An 18,144-nucleotide genomic window follows, 5' to 3' on the forward strand; every position below is an offset into this window, starting at 1 on the left:
TATTTGTTCAGTGAATGAATAAATTCAACAGAAGCAACAGCTGCCTCCACAGTACCAAGACCACTTCCCCATTTGCTGCCTTTGGTTCCAAATGTTTCTCTTTTCCTTTCCTTGAGCCATTCATGCCACATTCAGTCCCTGCAGATATGCCTGCTGAAAAGGATCTTCCTGGAAATTTCCACTCAAACAAATGTTTCCTTTAAATGCCACCATTTTTTGGGAAATCATGGATCTTCAGAAAGATAGGAGACAAGCTCAGGAAGTTGGTCTTTGGTGGGAACAAATACAATAGTCTTCCAGGAAATGTAGTAGAGCCTGATGGTCTCTGCCCTTGCCTGAGCCATACGTTCACTGAGCCTGTGATTTGCCTCCCACTTCCTTGTCTGCTGAACCAACTCTGGAGGGGACCCCATGTCAATCTTACCGCTCATATCCTAGAAATGGCCAGGGCAAACTTATAAGCAAGAGGGCCTAGCAAGGCCACGATCATTTGCAGCTGATTCTGGCTCCTACTGTTCTCGCCTCTACCCCTGAGGACTGGGAACCCACCCCCTCAATTAATTCCCAGCAGACCAGGTGATGCCTGGGCTCTGGCTCTGGCCTGGCTGCTCAGGAAGTCTGGAAGCTGAAAGAAGAGCATGCTCGTACTTATGACTGAGACACTCTCGGAAGCAGATATCAAGTTGCCAGGCTAGGCAATTAGGGGCAAAAGTCTAGCAAACAACTTCTAAGAGAAAACCAGTTATCTTCCTTGAAACTCAATGGAAGACTTGAAGTTTCAGGTTTGAGGCACCCTCAGCATGGGATCCAGAGAGTTGAATGAATTAGGGGTATTTGTGATTAGAAGGGGTGCTGGGTGATGGGGGATCAAGGCAGACAGAGACTAAATTCAGTCATCTAGGATGAGATGAGATGAATAAGGAGAGCTTCTCTCAAGCAAGAGTCACTCAGTCAAACCAAACTACCTGCAGTCACTGAAGTAACTCTGATGCAGGAGTGAGGATTTATAATTGTGGCCCATAACCAATTAACAACCTGACCATGAGTAAGTCACTTCATATACAAAATTAACGAGAAAAACTAGGTGACCTCAGTAATCTTTTAAACTTTTATTATTTATGCCAAATCAATCAAATAATTATGAATTTCTACATGGTGGGAGAGAAGGAAGCTAATGTCTACCTGGTACCTATTTTATGGAACACTGTGCTGACATTTCACCTTATGTAACTCTGTAAAAAGTCTAAGAGGTTACACTGTTCTTTCCACTTAACAGATGAAATAGCCAAATCTTAAATAGTAATTTGCCCAAGGCTATGAGAGGGAGAGTGGTAGGACAAAGATTCAAACTCATTCCTCCAAACCACATAAAGAATGCCAGGGTCATTTCTTTGTATTCATGCCAGGTCACTCCTCAGTAGGAAGTGCTGTGCTAGATACACTATTCACATGCAAAGCGCTGAGCAGACACACAGGGGATGCCATCACATATAATCCACGCTCCTGCCTCCAGCTTGGATTGGTGATAAATGGCATATACCCAAAGTGGTTGCTGGAATAAGAGTGAACAGCCACTCTGACATTTCCCATGTCCCATTTTTCATTCTTAAAGGAACCATCTTCAGCCAGAAGAATCCATGGGCTTTTCACTGCCCCATCAAGATATCTGCAGCCATGCCCTAATCCTGACTTTTCCTCATCTCTTTTCTTTCATCCCTGTAAATTCAATTCTGGCTGGGGGTTGGGTTGGGGATAGAATTAAAACCCTTCCATGTCTGCATGTTGAAGTCCAAGGCAAAAACAATGAAATCTCCTACCTCTTATCTCCCATCTCCGTTTCCAATCCATTGTTCTGAGAAAGTCTTGAATAGTGTGCTTCCTCCACTGTGTAATTGAAAATTGAGTTCACACTTAGCTAACTTTTTACTGTTAGGAATGTTTCTGCGGCACGTGTTTCAGCCTCCTCACAAGAACAGTTCTAATTTGGAGCTCAGAGAGAGGGAGCTGGTATTGCAAGAATGTCAGCCAAGTTCCTGGTCTAATAGCTGCATGGTGGCTGAGCAGTTGCAGATGTGAGCATTGCAGTACAGGCCACAGCACTCAGATGGGAAAGCCTCAGAGCTGCAATTTCAAAGTGGTGAATTTAGACACAATTGTGCCATGGGTTCCTTTCCTGATGCTACTTTTTGGTGTCAAAACCATGACTTGATATATAAGATGGTAGCTCTAATGAATCTATACAATCTAATCTTCATAATCACTGCAACTCTAAAGTAGAAAATTAATTGGATGAAGTTAAATATCCCCTTTTCATGTCAACAAAATTGGTTTTTCTAAGGATTAAAGGATTAACATGGTATTAAGTCCCCAAAGAGGTTAAAATACTTTATTATTCATTACAAAACACAAAGATTGGGCTGTTACTTTTTTCTTATGTCACTGCCACTCATTCTATTAATGTGGAGCACCAAGGAGAACTGCTAATGACAATTTCAGAGCCCTTAATGCTCTTCAGAATGCATGTCTTCCCTGCTTACAAACTCTTTCTGGGTAAAATAGCCTGAAATATATCAAATGGAAGCCTTTTATTCCCTATTCTCACAGCCAAATGACCAGCAGGCAGGGATGAGCTTCCGGTAAAGTCATTGAAGCTGTAAATGTGGCATTCCATATTGATGTTCTCTTAGCTTCTGACCAAAAGAACCAATTTCCCATTAACAATTGAGAAGATATTTCCAGTTTGGGTCAAAGAATGGAGAAAGCTGGGCTATGCCATGTCACCACAGGGGCAGCCATTTTTCAAATTACTTTTCAAATACTTACACTTTGTCTACCTCATATAAAAATGAGTGATGTCAGCTCTATTTCTATCAGAGTTTGTACAGTTTTGAGTTTGAAAAGTCCATAATCCAAAGCCCACATTTTGAGCCTGGGAAAACCACAGTGCAGATTCCTCATGCAACTTGCTCTTGGTCACTAAGCAGTAAGTGGCAAGGTGGCAATTGAAAGGGTATCTCGCCACAACCCTCCTTACCCCAGAACAACTCAGGAGACACGGGCCCATGCAAGAGATTTTATTATCTGAAAGAGAAAATGGCTGCCCCCAGAGAGAGGGGGCAGCAGCTCATGGGTGAGGAAGCACGTTTTTAAGGAGTAGGGATAGGGTGTGTTCTGCATTGGTGATTGGATCTTAAGGGGTGGGGGTCTTAGCGTGCCAAAATATGCCTTCAGCAATGGAACCCCAGTCTCTTGGCCCTGAGGCTTCTCTTTTCCTCTACTGAGAAATTCCCGGCTTCTGCCTTCTCTCACAGATGTGTGGGTTGGTGAGCAAGGGCCCATACTTGAACGATGGATGTTGGAAGAGGGGACTCAGACTGAGACCAGACCACATGTCCAAGGTCACTGGGCCACACAGTAACCATCTGTGACCTTGGGCCAATGAGGCCCAGGTTTTGAGCTAACAAGACACACTCTTCACCAAGCTCGGCAAGTGTGGCTCCACCTTTCATTCCAGCTCATCATGGGAAGCTCCTGGTCCTCTCTTAGAGGACATAAAGACAAAGAAGTTTATTCAAACACCATCCAGACAGTCCTATAAAGCTCTGTATTGAAGAGAGAATAACAAGTCGGATATAAAGTTGGGGGTGTTGAATAGTAATTTCAAGTGATTACAGTAAAAGTGTAGTGAAATAAGATAAAGAGTCAGGAGAGGTAATGTAAAAAATCAGGGTCAAAAGAGGAAGGTCTCTTCAAGTTGGAGAATCCAGAAATGATTCATAGGTGAGGAAGTGGCATTTGAGTGAGTCTGAAAGAAGGATACATTTCAGGAGGCATAGATAGGGCAAGGATGCTCAAGGAAGACAGAGGGCGCTGTTCCAGAGGAAGCAAATGATTTCTTCAAGACCGATTGGTATGTCTTCCCCTCTAGGAAGCCCTCACTGATTGCTCCAGGCTGGTTAAATACTCCCTCTCCTGTTCTCCCCCAGAACCCTAGGCATACTTTCACAGTAACATTTGCCAGAACATTGTATCACATATGTGTCCCAATGCACCCCAAACGACTTGAAGCCAGCTCTGGTCACTTTTTAATTTGTTTTATATGTGACCCTAGCACATTGCCTGACATGCGGTAAGTTGTCCCCAAATATTTGTTAAGTGTGTCAAGGGCTTAGCTTGGATCACTGAAGAGAAACCATGGAGAGAAATCTTACGAGGAAATTTGGGGCCCACATGGGGAGGGCCTTATTGTCTGGGGTACGAGCTTGTGCCTTATTCAGCATGAAGTGGGGAGCCAGGGAAGGTGACAGGGCAGCGACTTCCTGAACACAGCTGTGCTTTGAGAAAAGCACTCTGACTGGGGAGTGCAGGATGCATCTGAGGGGTGAGAGCCAGAATGGAGCAGTAAGTTAGGCGAGCATTGCAGAACAGCGGTGCTGGGTCCAAGGGGCCTAGGCCCAGGCAAGGGCAGCGAGGTGGGAAGGGGGGACAGTGCACACGAGAGGTTGCAAGGAAAGGAGAGGATTGCACTTTCAGTCATATCTCTTTTGTCTCTCAGTTGGCAAGGATGGGAAGAGGGAGCTTTCTAACATTTATTTCTTAGAGGGATGGTCCATAAAATACCTCCTGCCTATAAAGTATTTTTAATTTTTTCAGAAGCAATAATCATAGCAGGAAAGAAGTGTTATTCCCTTAAATTCACTGGAGAAATAAATCTAAGACACACAGATGTAGAAGGACTGTCCCAGAGAGACACAGGAAAGCACAGTCACAACTAATATATTGGGATATCTCTGTCAATACAAAATCTGAGTTTGAGGTGTTGTCTATACACACACACAGAAACACACACCCCAATCTCCTTTTATTCAACTAACATTCAATCATTTTGTCACAACATGCAACATTTTCAGGTAGATGCTAATGTATCTTGGGCCATCATTTTTTAATGTTGCATATTTCCTATTTGCCTCCAACAGAGAAAACTGCCAAATTTTTAAAAAGCTGCAGCAAGTCTCTGAAGATCCATGGGCTGGACAACAGAGAGCTGAAGGCCCAGGATAGCCAGTGAGTATGTCCATGTTGCTCCTGTAGTTCCTTTTACACTGTTTCATTATGGATGGTTTACCAAGGAGTCTTACAGTACATGCATGGCCTTTAGGGAGCTCCCAATCTGATGTCCTATGACTGGTTCCTGCCTTCAAGAAAGTGACAGATAATCAGATTGAGAAGTCAATGCACACAAATGAACACACTCATGTACATGCATACACCACACACACACACACATATCACATACATACACACCCACACCCAACTTGCCCCAACCATCCCACCACCAAATGGCAGCAATAACAATGCAAAAATTTCTGTACAGAAGTATACAATCTGTCTTTACCGAACTCTGAGAATCAGTGGGAAAGTTCCCAAGTCAGGATCATAGCTTCACAGTTTACTAGCTATACAGGTTTGGGCAAATTACTCAAACCACTCTGACTCTGTTTCCTCATCTGAAAAATATAGGTAATAATGATACCTAACTCAGTGGGTTTTTCTGAAAATTGAGTAAGAAATTTTATTGTAATATATTGCATAGTATTATAATATATAATATACTATAGGCATGTGTATAGTATAGCTTGTATATATAGTAAAATGTATAAATATAACATGTGATATATTATTATATATTACTATATAATTAATATATTGTTTTAATATGCTAATTTGAGAGCATATTAAATTGAAATTGAGAGCAAAAGGGTTCTATGGCTTGTCCAAAATCACACATGCAGTCTGGGGCACACTGCTGAGCACTGGTAATTAGGTGGTCTTCTTGTTGTGTTGTAATGTCTTGGATGGTATCCAGCCTTCCTCTAGACCCCATTGAATAACCCTGAAGGCCCAGGCCCTTCTTTTTTATTACTTTAGCATCTTTCATGTTCCTTCTCCACCCAGGGTGCCTGATTGAAACAGTCAGACATCTTGGCTGGTAGGCAAGTTGCACTGTGTGAGCTAGCAGTGCACAGTGATCCTCATGGGATGACGGACCGATGGGTAAGTAGATAGAGTGACCTGATGGCCTTCTGCCGGGGGCACTCGCTTCCCCATTCACAATTCCAGGCAGCCTCAGGACTGACCTTGCTCCCCCAAATATTTGCCCAGAGTGCAGGATGGACCCTGGGGACCAGCTAGGTAATGCTGTGACACGTTGGACACAGGTTGGCTGACCAAAATGAGACTGGCACCAACCTGGTAGTTGGCTGTGTCCTGGACCAGCCCCACTGTACTCAAGCTGCTGCTGGTGTGAAATGTTTCAGCTCTGGACACTGTAACTCGAGGCACCATTCTCCTATGGACTCCCAAGTTATTCTACAGGTTGGGGAAGGTGGTGGTTGTTCAAATTCTTCTTAGGATGAGAGACCTTCTTAGCACAGCGTTTCAGCTCCAGGCTTTAGAAAGGGAGGAAAGCAAGCTGGCCCAGGGCCCAGTCTCCTACCCCAGGAACAGAGCAAGCTCTGAGGGATGACAGTGCATGTCCACGATGAAGAGACCTTTCTGGTATGGAGACTGAAGCCCCTGAGCCAAATGCTCTCTAGAGACAAATGCAATTTAATAAAGATAGCCTAACAACCAGCTACTGGCCCTTCCTCTCAGTTCCCTGGGCCCCATCCCTGTTCTGAGTTTGACTATCAGAATGTAAGGTAGCTGGACATTATTATCTTAGTTTACCACCGAAAAGTCTGTGCTGAATTAAGATTTAATGCTATGCCCTTAGACTTTATAGAGGGTTGATAGGAGAAACACGTGAGGGGCATTTCTCTGCCTTTGTAGAACTACAGCAGAAAACAGTGTCCACTATGCTACCTGGTGTCTTTACACGGCCCCAACACAGTAACCCTCCTCCCACACAATGCGGGAGAGGCTGCCTCTCCCAACTGGCATTTTCTTTTCAGATATTGCCAACTGGATAACCAAGTGCATATCTTTTTTCTTTTGCCTTAGTTCCCATTAAAGCTGGCACTAAACCCAGTGCTCAGCCGCAGGGACTGATTCAGTCTCTGTTGCTGCTGACATCTGCTTCTCTCTACTTTCCTTTCATCCGAATTTATCTTTTAACTGCCCTTTTATGTTTGGCTACTTTTGTAGGCTGTTCAACTTCTTCCCCCATTGAAGAAAAGAAGAAAGAATAGATGATTGATAAAGATGTATGAATGATGGGTAGGTAGCAAGCAGAACAAGATAGCTTTAGGTGAATGGATGGAGGGGGTGGGTGAGTAGATAGATTAACCTGAGCTTCATCATTTCATTCATACAATTAGTCCAAAATGGAACCAGAAGTCCAGAGCCAGCCAAATTATTGGCCCAAGATTTCCATTCAATCTAATTGAACAAAAATATATTGAGTATCTATAATCTGAACACAGATTATTTTCCAGGGTACAGTTCACATTTTATTCATATTTATATCCAGCAGAAAGCCACTATATAGTATGTGCTCACAAAATGTTTGAGGCAAGTTGAATTTAATTAAACTAGAAACTTACTTCCCCAAGTGGCCCAGAGCCCACCACATCCTTGGGGGGATATAATTCACAGACCTGAATAGATCACAATAGCCATATAATCAATACAACCCTCCTAGTGCATTCAGGCTGATCACCTCAGACCCTGCTCATTCCTGCGAGGGCTCTTATCATGCTGTTTCCTCATTCACAAAGCCCACCTCCCTCCCATCCATTTAACCAACTCCAACCAGCCTTTGAGACTTAAATCAAGTCTTACCATCATAAAATTTGTTTCTATTTCCAGCCAGCCCACATTATTAATTTCCCCTTCCCTGATGACCCACTGCACAAGAGGCTTCTCAGGTACTTCCAGCAGCCCTTGACTTGCCCACCCAAACATCCTGCACGTTCCTCAATTTCAGCCTGTCCAAAGTAGACCCAATTAGCCAAACATTACATGCCCACTGTCATATAATCTGAGGTGTTGAGCAGGTGTGCAAGTCCTGTGGTAAGACCTGCCTGAGATTTACCAATGATTGCTCATGGTTCAGACAAGCAGACCACTAGATCTGTGCATATAAAAGCTATATATATATAGGATAGGCATGGGTGTGTATGTATACATATATATGCATATCTGTATATACCCATTCTTACATATTGATATAAAAATTTTTTTTTGAGAGGGCATCTCTCATATTTATTGATCAAATGGTTATTAACAACAATAAAATTCTGTATAGGGGAGTCAATGCTCAATGCACAATCATTAATACATCTCAAGCCTAATTCTCGTCAGTCTCCAATCTTCTGAAGCATAATGAACAAGTTCTTACATGGTGAACAAATTCTTACATAGTGAATAAGTTCTTACATGGTGAACAGAACAAGGGCAGTCATCGCAGAAACTTTCGGTTTTGATCACGCATTATGAACTATAAACAATCAGGTCAAATATGAATATTCGTTTGATTTTTATACTTGATTCATATGTGGATCCCATATTTCTCCCTTTATTATTATTATTATTTTTATTTTTAATAAAATGCTGAAGTGGTAGGTAGATGCAAGATAGAGGTAGAAAACATAGTTTAGTGTTGTAAGAGAGCAATTGCAGATGATCAGGTGTGTGCCTGTAGACTATGTGTTAATACAAGCTAGACAAGGGCATTAAAACATCCACGGATGCAGAAGATTTCTCTCAAACTAGGGGGGGTGAGGTTCTAAGCCTCACCACTGTTGATCCCCAATTTCTCACCTGATGGGCCCCCTGCGACTGCCTGTCTTAGGTTGTTCCTCCATTGAGGAATCTTACCCGTCTCTGGCTAACCAGTCATCTTCCGGGGCCATACAGGGAGATGTAAAGTTGGTAAGTGAGAGAGAAGCAATATTGTTTGAAAAAGTTAGCTTTTTACTTCTTTGCAGATTTATGCCCTGTGGCTTCTATGCCCAGCATTTGTCTTGAGGTATCTTTACCACTTGGAGGAATTATGATACTTGGTAAATTTGATATGAGGCACGAATTCTATTTAAGGGTTGTAATTAGGAAGGAAGAAGAAAAGCTATAGAGGTAGCAGATGGAAGAAAACATGGGAGGATTGATTATTTCTTTGACATATCTCCTTGTAGAGTAACTTAAACATGTATAGGTTTTAAACAACTAATTAAATTGCACACACACATTAACATAATAGGAATACAGTTACATAAACAAAGCAGATCTATAATTACCAGCCATCTCCAGTGAAGCCAAGAAAACCAGTTAGGCACCCTAGGCATTTGTGAAAATTTGTCTATGATATGATGGATATTGTCCAACTGTACTTGAACAGTCTGAGAGAAATCAGACAAATTAAAACAACCCATTCCTGGGAACTGTTCACATCCCATATGTTCTTTTAACAGTAGATAGTCTGTAGTCATAATATTTTGGAGTGCTACAACTAGCACTTCTCCTAATTCTTGGTTGAGTTCCAACAGTATAGATCCAGTCAAATTTGTTGTTTTACTGAAAGCACAGGCCAGCTTAGATATCTCCTTCTTCATTCCAATGGCAAGTCCAGGAACCAGTGGGATGGATGCAGCTACAACTGCAGCATCGCCTGGATCTTTGTGGAGGTTTTTTGATTATCATCTTCTGGTATGACTCTTCCAGAGAGTGCTGATGTTGGAAGTTCTTCTTCATATCATATCTTAGTTCATTTTCTGGGTAGCCAAATTAGGCTTTGATCCTCTGTATAAACACAAACAGACCCTTTGCCCTCACTTTGATATGCCTTTTATACCATTGTGTAGAACTCACTGGAGGTCACCACACAGGAACTGCTTTTTTTTTTTTTTAAAGAAAGGAATATTATCAGAAAAGTGTACCTCCATAGCCGATCATCTGACACCCTTTAAGTGATCAAAATTAAGGATATTTAAAGCATGCATTAATCTTTGATCTATAGTTAGTTTTATCCTATCAAGGAGTAATCCCCCTTTTCTTTCTTTCTTTTTTTTTATCTTTAATCTACACTTACATGAAGAATATTATGTTTACTAGGCACTCCCCTATACCAGGTCCCCCCTATAAACCACTTTACAGTCACTGTCCATCAGCATAGCAAAATGTTGTAGAATCACTACTTGTCTTCTCTGTGTTGTAAAGCCCTCCCCTTTCTCCCTCCCACCCCTACGAATGCTAATCTTAATACCCCCTTTCTTCTTCCCACCCCCCTTATCCCTCCCTACCCACCCATCCTCCCCAGTCCCTTTCCCTTTGGTACCTGTTAGTCCATTTTTGGGTTCTGTAATTCCGCTGATGTTTTGTTCCTTCAGTTTTTCCTTTATTCTTATACTCCACAGATGAGTGAAATCATTTGGTATTTCTCTTTCTCCACTTGGCTTATTTCACTGAGCATAATACCCTCCAGCTCCATCCATGTTGCTGCAAATGGTAGGATTTGCCCTCTTTTTATGGCTGAGTAGTATTCCATTGTGTATATGTACCATATCTTCTTTATCCATTCATCTACCGATGGACATTTAGGTTGCTTCCAATTCTTGGCTATTATAAATAGTGCTGCAAGAAACATAGGGGTGCATCTGTCTTTCTCAAACTTGATTGCTGCGTTCTTAGGGTAAATTCCTAGGAGTGGAATTCCTGGGTCAAATAGTAGGTCTGTTTTGAGCATTTTGATGTACCTCCATACTGCTTTCCACAATGGTTGAACTAATTTACATTCCCACCAGCAGTGTAGGAGGGTTCCCCTTTCTCCACAGCCTCACCAACATTTGTTGTTGTTTGTCTTTTGGATGGCAGCCATCCTTACTGGTGTGAGGTGATATCTCATTGTAGTTTTAATTTGCATTTCTCTGATAATTAGCTATGTGGAGCATCTTTTCATGTGTCTCTTGGCCATTTCTATTTCTTTTTTGGAGAACTGTCTGTTCAGTTCCTCTGCCCATTTTTAATTGGATTATTTGTTTTTTGTTTGTTGAGGCATGTGAGCTCTTTATATATTTTGGACGTCAAACCTTTATCGGATCTGTCATTTACAAATATATTCTCCCATACTGTAGGGTTCCTTTTTGTTCTATTGATGGTGTCTTTTGCTGTATAGAAGCTTTTCAGCTTAATATAGTCCCACTTGTTCATTTTTCCTGTTGTTTTCCTTGCCCAGGGAGATATGTTCAAGAAGAGGTCACTCATGTTTATGTCCAGAAGGTTTTTGCCTATGTTTTTTTCTAAGAGTTTTATGGTTTCATAACTTACATTCAGGTCTTCGATCCATTTTGAATTTACCTTTGTGTATGGGGTTAGACAATGGTCCAGTTTCATTCTCCTACATGTAGCTGTCCAGTTTTGCCAGCACCGTCTGTTGAAGAGACTGTCGTTTCACCATTGTATGTCCATGGCTCCTTTATCAAATATTAATTGACCACATATGTTTGGGTTCATGTCTGGAGTCTCTAATCTGTTCCACTGGTCTGTGGTTCTGTTCTTGTGCCAGTACCAAATTGTCTTGATTACTGTGACTTTGTAGTAGAGCTTGAAGTTGGGGAGTGAGATCCCCCCTACTTTATTCTTCTTTCTCAGGATTGCTTTGGCTATTCGGGGTCTTTGGTGTTTCCATATGAATTTTTTAATTATTTGTTCCAGTTCATTGAAGAATGTTGCTGGTAATTTGATAGGGATTGCATCAAATCTGTATATTGCTTTGAGCAGGATGGCCATTTTGATGATATTAATTCTTCCTAGCCAGGAGCATGGGATGAGTTTCCATTTGTTAGTGTCCCATTTAATTTCTCTTAAGAGTGACTTGTAGTTTTCAGGGTATAAGTCTTTCACTTCTTTGGTTAGGTTTATTCCTAGGTATTTTATTCTTTTTGATGCAATTGTGAATGGAATTATTTTCCTGATTTCTCTTTCTATTGGTTCATTGTTAGTGTATAGGAAAGCTACAGATTTCTGTGTGTTAATTTTGTATCCTGCAACTTGGCTGTATTCCAATATCAGTTCTAGTAGTTTTGGAGTGGAGTCTTTAGGGTTTTTTATGTACAATATCATATCATCTGCAAATAGTGACAGTTTAACTTCTTCTTTGCCAATCTGGATTCCTTGTATTTCTTTGTTTTGTCTGATTGCTGTGGCCGGGACCTCTAGTACTACGTTAAATAACAGTGGGAGAGTGGGTATCCCTGTCTAGTTCCCAACGTCAGAGGAAATGCTTTCAGCTTCTCGCTGTTCAGTATAATGTGGGCTGTGGGATTATCATATATGGCCTTTATTATGTTGAGGTACTTGCCCTCTATTCCCAATTTGCTGAGAGTTTTTATCATGAATGGGTGTTGAATTTTGTCAAATGTTTTTTCAGCATCTATGGAGATGATCATGTGGTTTTTGTCTTTCTTTTCATTGATGTGGTGGATGATGTTGATGGATTTTCGAATGCTGTACCATCCTTGCATCCCTGGGATGAATCCTACTTGGTCATGGTTTATGATCCTTTTGATGTATTTTTGAATTTGGTTTCCTAATATTTTGTTGAGTATTTTTGCATCTATGTTCATTAGGGATATTGGTCTATAATTTTCTTTTTTGGTGGGGTCTTTGCCTGGTTTTGGTAGTAGCGTGATGTTGGCTTCATAGAATGAGTTTGGGAGTATTCCCTCCTCTTCTATTTTTTGGAAAACTTTAAGTAGAATGGGTATAATGTCTTCTCTGCGTGTCTGATAAAATTCCGAGGTAAATCCGTCCAGCCCCGGGGTTTTGTTCTTGGGTAGTTTTTTAATTACCGTTTCAATTTCTTTGCTCGTAATTGGTTTGTTTAACTTTTGTGTTTCTTCCTTGGTCAGTCTTGGGAGGTTGTATTTTTCTAGGAAGTTGTCCATTTCTTCTAGGTTTTCCAGCTTGTTGGCATATAGGTTTTCATAGTAGTCTTTAATAATTCTTTGTATTTCTGTGGAGTCTGTCATGATTTTTCCATTCTCATTTCTGTTTCTGTTGATTTGTGTTGATTCTCTTTTTCTCTTAATAAGTTTGGCTAGAGGCTTATCTATTTTGTTTATTTTCTCAAAGAACCAGCTCTTGGTTTCGTTGATTTTTGCTATTGTTTTATTTTTCTCAATTTTGTTTATTTCTTCTCTGATCTTTATTATGTCCCTCTTTCTGCTGACTTTAGGCCTCATTCGTTCTTCTTTTTCCAGTTTTGATAATTGTGATGTTAGACTATTCATTTGGGATTGTTCTTCCTTCTTCAAGTGTGCCTGGATCGCTATATACTTTCCTCTTAGGACTGCTTTTGCTGCGTCCCACAGAAGTTGGGGCTTTGTGTTGTTGTTGTCATTTGTTTCTATATATTCCTTGATTTCTATTTTGATTTGTTCATAGATCCATTGATTATTTAGAAGCATGTTCTTAATCCTCCATGTGTTTGTGAGCCTTTTTGTTTTCTTTGTAGAATTTATTTCTAGTTTTATACCTTTGTGGTCTGAAAGATTGGTTGGTAGAATTTCAATATTTTGGAATTTACTGAGGCTCTTTTTGTGAGCTATTATGTGGTCTATTCTGGAGAATGTTCCATGTGCACTTGAGAAGAATGTATATCCTACTGCTTTTGAATGTAGAGTTCTATAGATGTCTATTAGGTCCATCTGTTCTAGTGTGTTGTTCAGTGCCTCTGTGTCCTTACTTATTTTCTGCCCAGTGGATCTATCCTTTGGGGTGAGTGGTGTGTTGAAGTCTCCTAAAATGAATGCATTGCAGTCTATTTCCCTCTTTAGTTCTGTTAGTATTTGTTTCACATATGCTGGTGCTCCTGTATTGGGTGCATATATATTTAGAATGTTTATATCCTCTTGTTGGACTGAACCCTTTATCATTATGTAGTGTCCTTCTTTATCTCTTGTTACTTTCTTTGTGTTGAAGTCTATTTGTCTGATATTAGTACTACAACCCCTGCTTTCTTCTCACTGTTGTTTACCTGAAATACGTTTTTCCATCCCTTCACTTTTAGTCTGTGCATGTCTTTGGGTTTGAGGTGAGTTTCTTGTAAGCAGCATATAGATGAGTCTTGCTTTTTTATCCATTCTATTACTCTGTGTCTTTTGATTGGTGCATTAAGTCCATTTACATTTAGGGTGACTATTGAGAGATATGTACTTATTGCCATTGCAGGCTTTAGATTCGTGGTTACCAAAGGTTCAAGGTTAGCCTCTTTAGTATCTTACTGCCTAACTTAGCTCGCATATTGAGCTGTTATATACACTGTCTGGAGATTCTTTTCTTCTCTCCCTTCTTATTCCTCCTCCTCCATTCTTCATATGTTGTGTGTTTTGTTCTGTGCTCTTTTTAGGAGTGCTCCCATCTAGAGCAATCCCTGTAAGATGTCCTGTAGAGGTGGTTTGTGGGAAGCAAATTCCCTCAACTTTTGCTTGTCTGGTAATTGTTTAATCCCACCATCATACTTAAATGATAGTCGTGCTGGATACAGTATCCTTGGTTCAAGGCCCTTCTGTTTCATTGTGTTAAATATATCATGCCATTCTCTTCTGGCCTGTAGGGTTTCTGTCGAGAAGTGTGATGTTAGCCTGATGGGTTTTCCTTTATAGGTGACCTTTTTCTCTCTAGCTGCCTTTAAAACTCTTTCCTTGTCCTTGATCCTTGCCATTTTAATTATTATGTGTCTTGGTGTTGTCCTCCTTGGATCCTTTCTGTTGGGGGTTCTGTGTATTTCTGTGGTCTGTTGGATTATTTCCTCCCCCAGTTTGGGGAAGTTTTCAGCAATTATTTCTTCAAAGACACTTTCTATCTCTTTTCCTCTCTCTTCTGCTTCTGGTACCCTTATAATACAGATATTGTTCCTTTTGGATTGGTCACATAGTTCTCTTAGTGTTGTTTTGTTCCTGGAGATCCTTTTATCTCTCTCTATGTCAGCTTCTATACGTTCCTGTTCTCTGGTTTCTATTCCTTCAATGGCCTCTTGCATCTTATGCATTCTGCTTATCAATCCTTCCAGGGTTTGTTTCACTTCTGTGATCTCCTTCCTGACATCTGTGATCTCCCTCCGGACTTCATCCCATTGCTCTTGCATTTTTCTCTGCATCTCCATCAGCATGTTCTTGATTTTTATTTTGAATTCTTTTTCAGGAAGACTGGTTAGGTCTGTCTCCTTCTCAGGTGTTGACTCTGTGATCTTTGTCTGCCTGTAGTTTTGCCTTTTCATGGTGATGGAGATAGTTTGCAGAGCTGGTACGAGTGACAGCTGGGAGAGCTTTCCTTCTTGTTGGTTTGTGGCCTTCCTCTCCTGGGAGAATAGCGACCTCTAGTGGCTTGTGATGGGCAGACAGGGCTTCTGCTTCCTGCCCGGCTGCTATGGAGTTTATCTCTGCTCTAGCTGTGGGCATGACCTGGCTCAGGCTGCTGCTCCAAAATGGTAGAGCCCCATTGGAGGGGGAGCGGCCGGGAGGCTATTTATCTCCGTAAGGGGCCTCTGTGCTCCCTGCTGCCCAGGGGGTTAGAGTGCCCAGAGAACCCCAGATTCTCTGCCTCTGGACTAAGTGTCCTGCCCTGCCCCTTTAAGATTTCCAAAAAGCACTCTCCAAACCAAAACAACAACAGCAACAACAAAAAAAATTAAATGAATACTTCAAAAAAAAAAAAAAAAAGGAAAACACATGATTTTCTTTGTCCTCAGGCACCGGTCTCAGGCACCTGCTCACCGGTCTTGATTCCCTGTTTCTCTAATATTGGGGTCCCTGTCCCTTTAAGACTTCCAAAAAGCACTCACTAAAAAAAACAAAGGCCGCTCCCATTTCTTTGTTCTCCGGCGTCAGCTTCAGGCACCTGCTCAACGGTCCTGCCGCCCTGTTTCCCTAGTATCCAGGACCCCACACATGCACTGTGTGTGCGCTCTGGTCCGGATGGCTGGGGCTGGGTGTTTAGCAGTTCTGGGCTCCCTCTCCCTCCCTACTGACTCTTCTCCTCCCGCCGCGAGCTGGGGGGAGGAGCACTTGGTTCCTGCCAGGCCGGGGCTTGCATCTTACCTTCTTCACCAGGTGCTGGGTTCTCGCAGGTGTGGGTGTGGTCTGGATGTTGTCCTGTGTCCTCTGGTCTCTATTTTAGGAAGAGTTGTCTTTGTTATATTTTTATAGGTATATGTGGTTTTGGGAGGAGATTTCTGCTGCTCTACTCATGCTGCCATCTTGGCTCTGCCTCCTATAAAATATTTTTTTTTTGCAGGTATTTGACCTTACACAATTGTGGCAGCTGGTCTCCCTAAAATGTGTCTTTGCATCTGGAGCTTGAAGTCTGCAGTGCAGGCATTTGGGAAGGGCAAATCGAGAGCAAGAATAAGGTACAACCCAAAATTCCAAGCTAGAGCCCACAGAATGGGCTAAAAGCCATGTCAGTCCCATTTTACCTCTGCTCCTAGTGTATGTGCATCCAGCAGAAGCCAGAGTCCTTTATAGCAGATCTAAACACATATTCGACCCAGGTAACCTGAAGAAAGATTCAGGAGAAGATGAAATGGTAACAGGCTCAGAGCCACTTCATAGCAACAAGGTGAGCTGGCAGGTTAGGGACGATATGTGTGATGTACAAGAGGGCCACTGCTTCCCTTGCAACCCCTAAATCTCCCATAGGAATCTCTCTTGTGGCCCACCTTAACTTGAAATATACAAGAAAGAGAATTTTGAGAAATTCACTTTAGCTGGCCAAGTTGACACATTTCAAGGCTACTACAACCATGTGTAATCTTCGTTACTTGAACAAGTAACTTAACTTTTGGAGCCTCAGTTTTCCCATCTGTAAAATGGCAATAATACAGCAAAGCATTTCCATTACAATTCAATATATTTTACCTACTGAGTTCTTCACATAGTGCCTGGCAGAGAGTGAGCGCTCACTAAATGTTATCTGTCATGATTAATTTGACCTCTCCTCCTATTTTCTTAGCTCAGTTGGTGACCTTAAAATCTAGCCCTTTACCAAAGCTAAGGTGTGACTCCTAGTGGTAGACAAGTTGGCTGAGATGTCATGAAGAGATTTTACCTTTGCCAGGTGGCTTCTGGAGTAGAAGGTATACTTCTTGGAGTTTGAGTGGTCCTCAGTGTGCCAGGGTGTTGGAAGCTGCACATTCACCTCCCTTTCCATCTATGCCAGCACCACATACCCCACCTGTCTTCAGCTGTTCTTTTAACAGCAGCATATTAACCTTCTTTGCAGCTCTTTGGACCTGCAAAGGGCTCATGGGCTCAGGACAACACTAAAGACTGGGCTTGCACCCAGAGCACACAGTGTTGGTTCTGGCTGGCACAGGGAGCCCAGGGAGCCTCATCTGGGAGCAGACAGCCTACATCTGGGTCCTTGGCTTGGAACACAAAGACCCTAGGCTTTCTCTTTCCATCAGGGAAAAGGCAGTCCTTCAGGGCAGAACAAGAAGCCCAAATTACCATAATAGCCGGGGCTGTATATCGTAAGAAGCTCTGGTCTTTTCCCTGGCCTCCCAGTAGCCAGGAAGTTTCAAGTTTCTTCCAAGAAAGGGAAGCACAGGTCTTCAGGCAGTCAGGTTCCTCTAACTTGGGTCATACTTCCCTCACCCCTTAGAGTAACAAGTGTGTTTTACTTTTTGGACTACATCATTTATATGAAACTAAAAGCTTTATTGTTAATACTTCCTGTAGGACAGTGAATAAAAACTCAAGGAGCAACTAAAAAGAACAAAAAGAACAAAAACTAAACTAGGAGTCAGTCTTGAACCTTGAACCCTACACTTGTTTCTACTTCTTACATCCAGTCAGTTATAAGGCCCTGACAATAATTGTCCTGTCCAGGTCTCAAGTCAGCCTTCTGCATTCCATCCTTAGTCCCATACTAGTTTAGAGCCTACTATAAAAGCTTCCTAACTTTAGTCTTTTTCATCCAGTTATTCTTCTCCATGTGATCACAATGATCTATCTCAAAAAAAAAAAAAAAGGAAAAGAAGATAAAGAAAATGAGAAGAGGAGAGGGGAGCAGGCACATCTAACAGAGCACTCTCCAGTTCACAGTTGGCTCTTCTGTTCCTTTCAAGGCTATGTTCCTTCATGCATCCCTAGGGGCTCTCCAGGGCCTGGACCCTGCCCCCTGTCCAGCCTCAGTGTGTAGATTTAG

This window comes from Manis javanica, chromosome 7 (genome assembly GCF_040802235.1).
Source record: "Manis javanica isolate MJ-LG chromosome 7, MJ_LKY, whole genome shotgun sequence".
In the NCBI taxonomy this organism is placed as follows: Eukaryota; Metazoa; Chordata; class Mammalia; order Pholidota; family Manidae; genus Manis; species Manis javanica.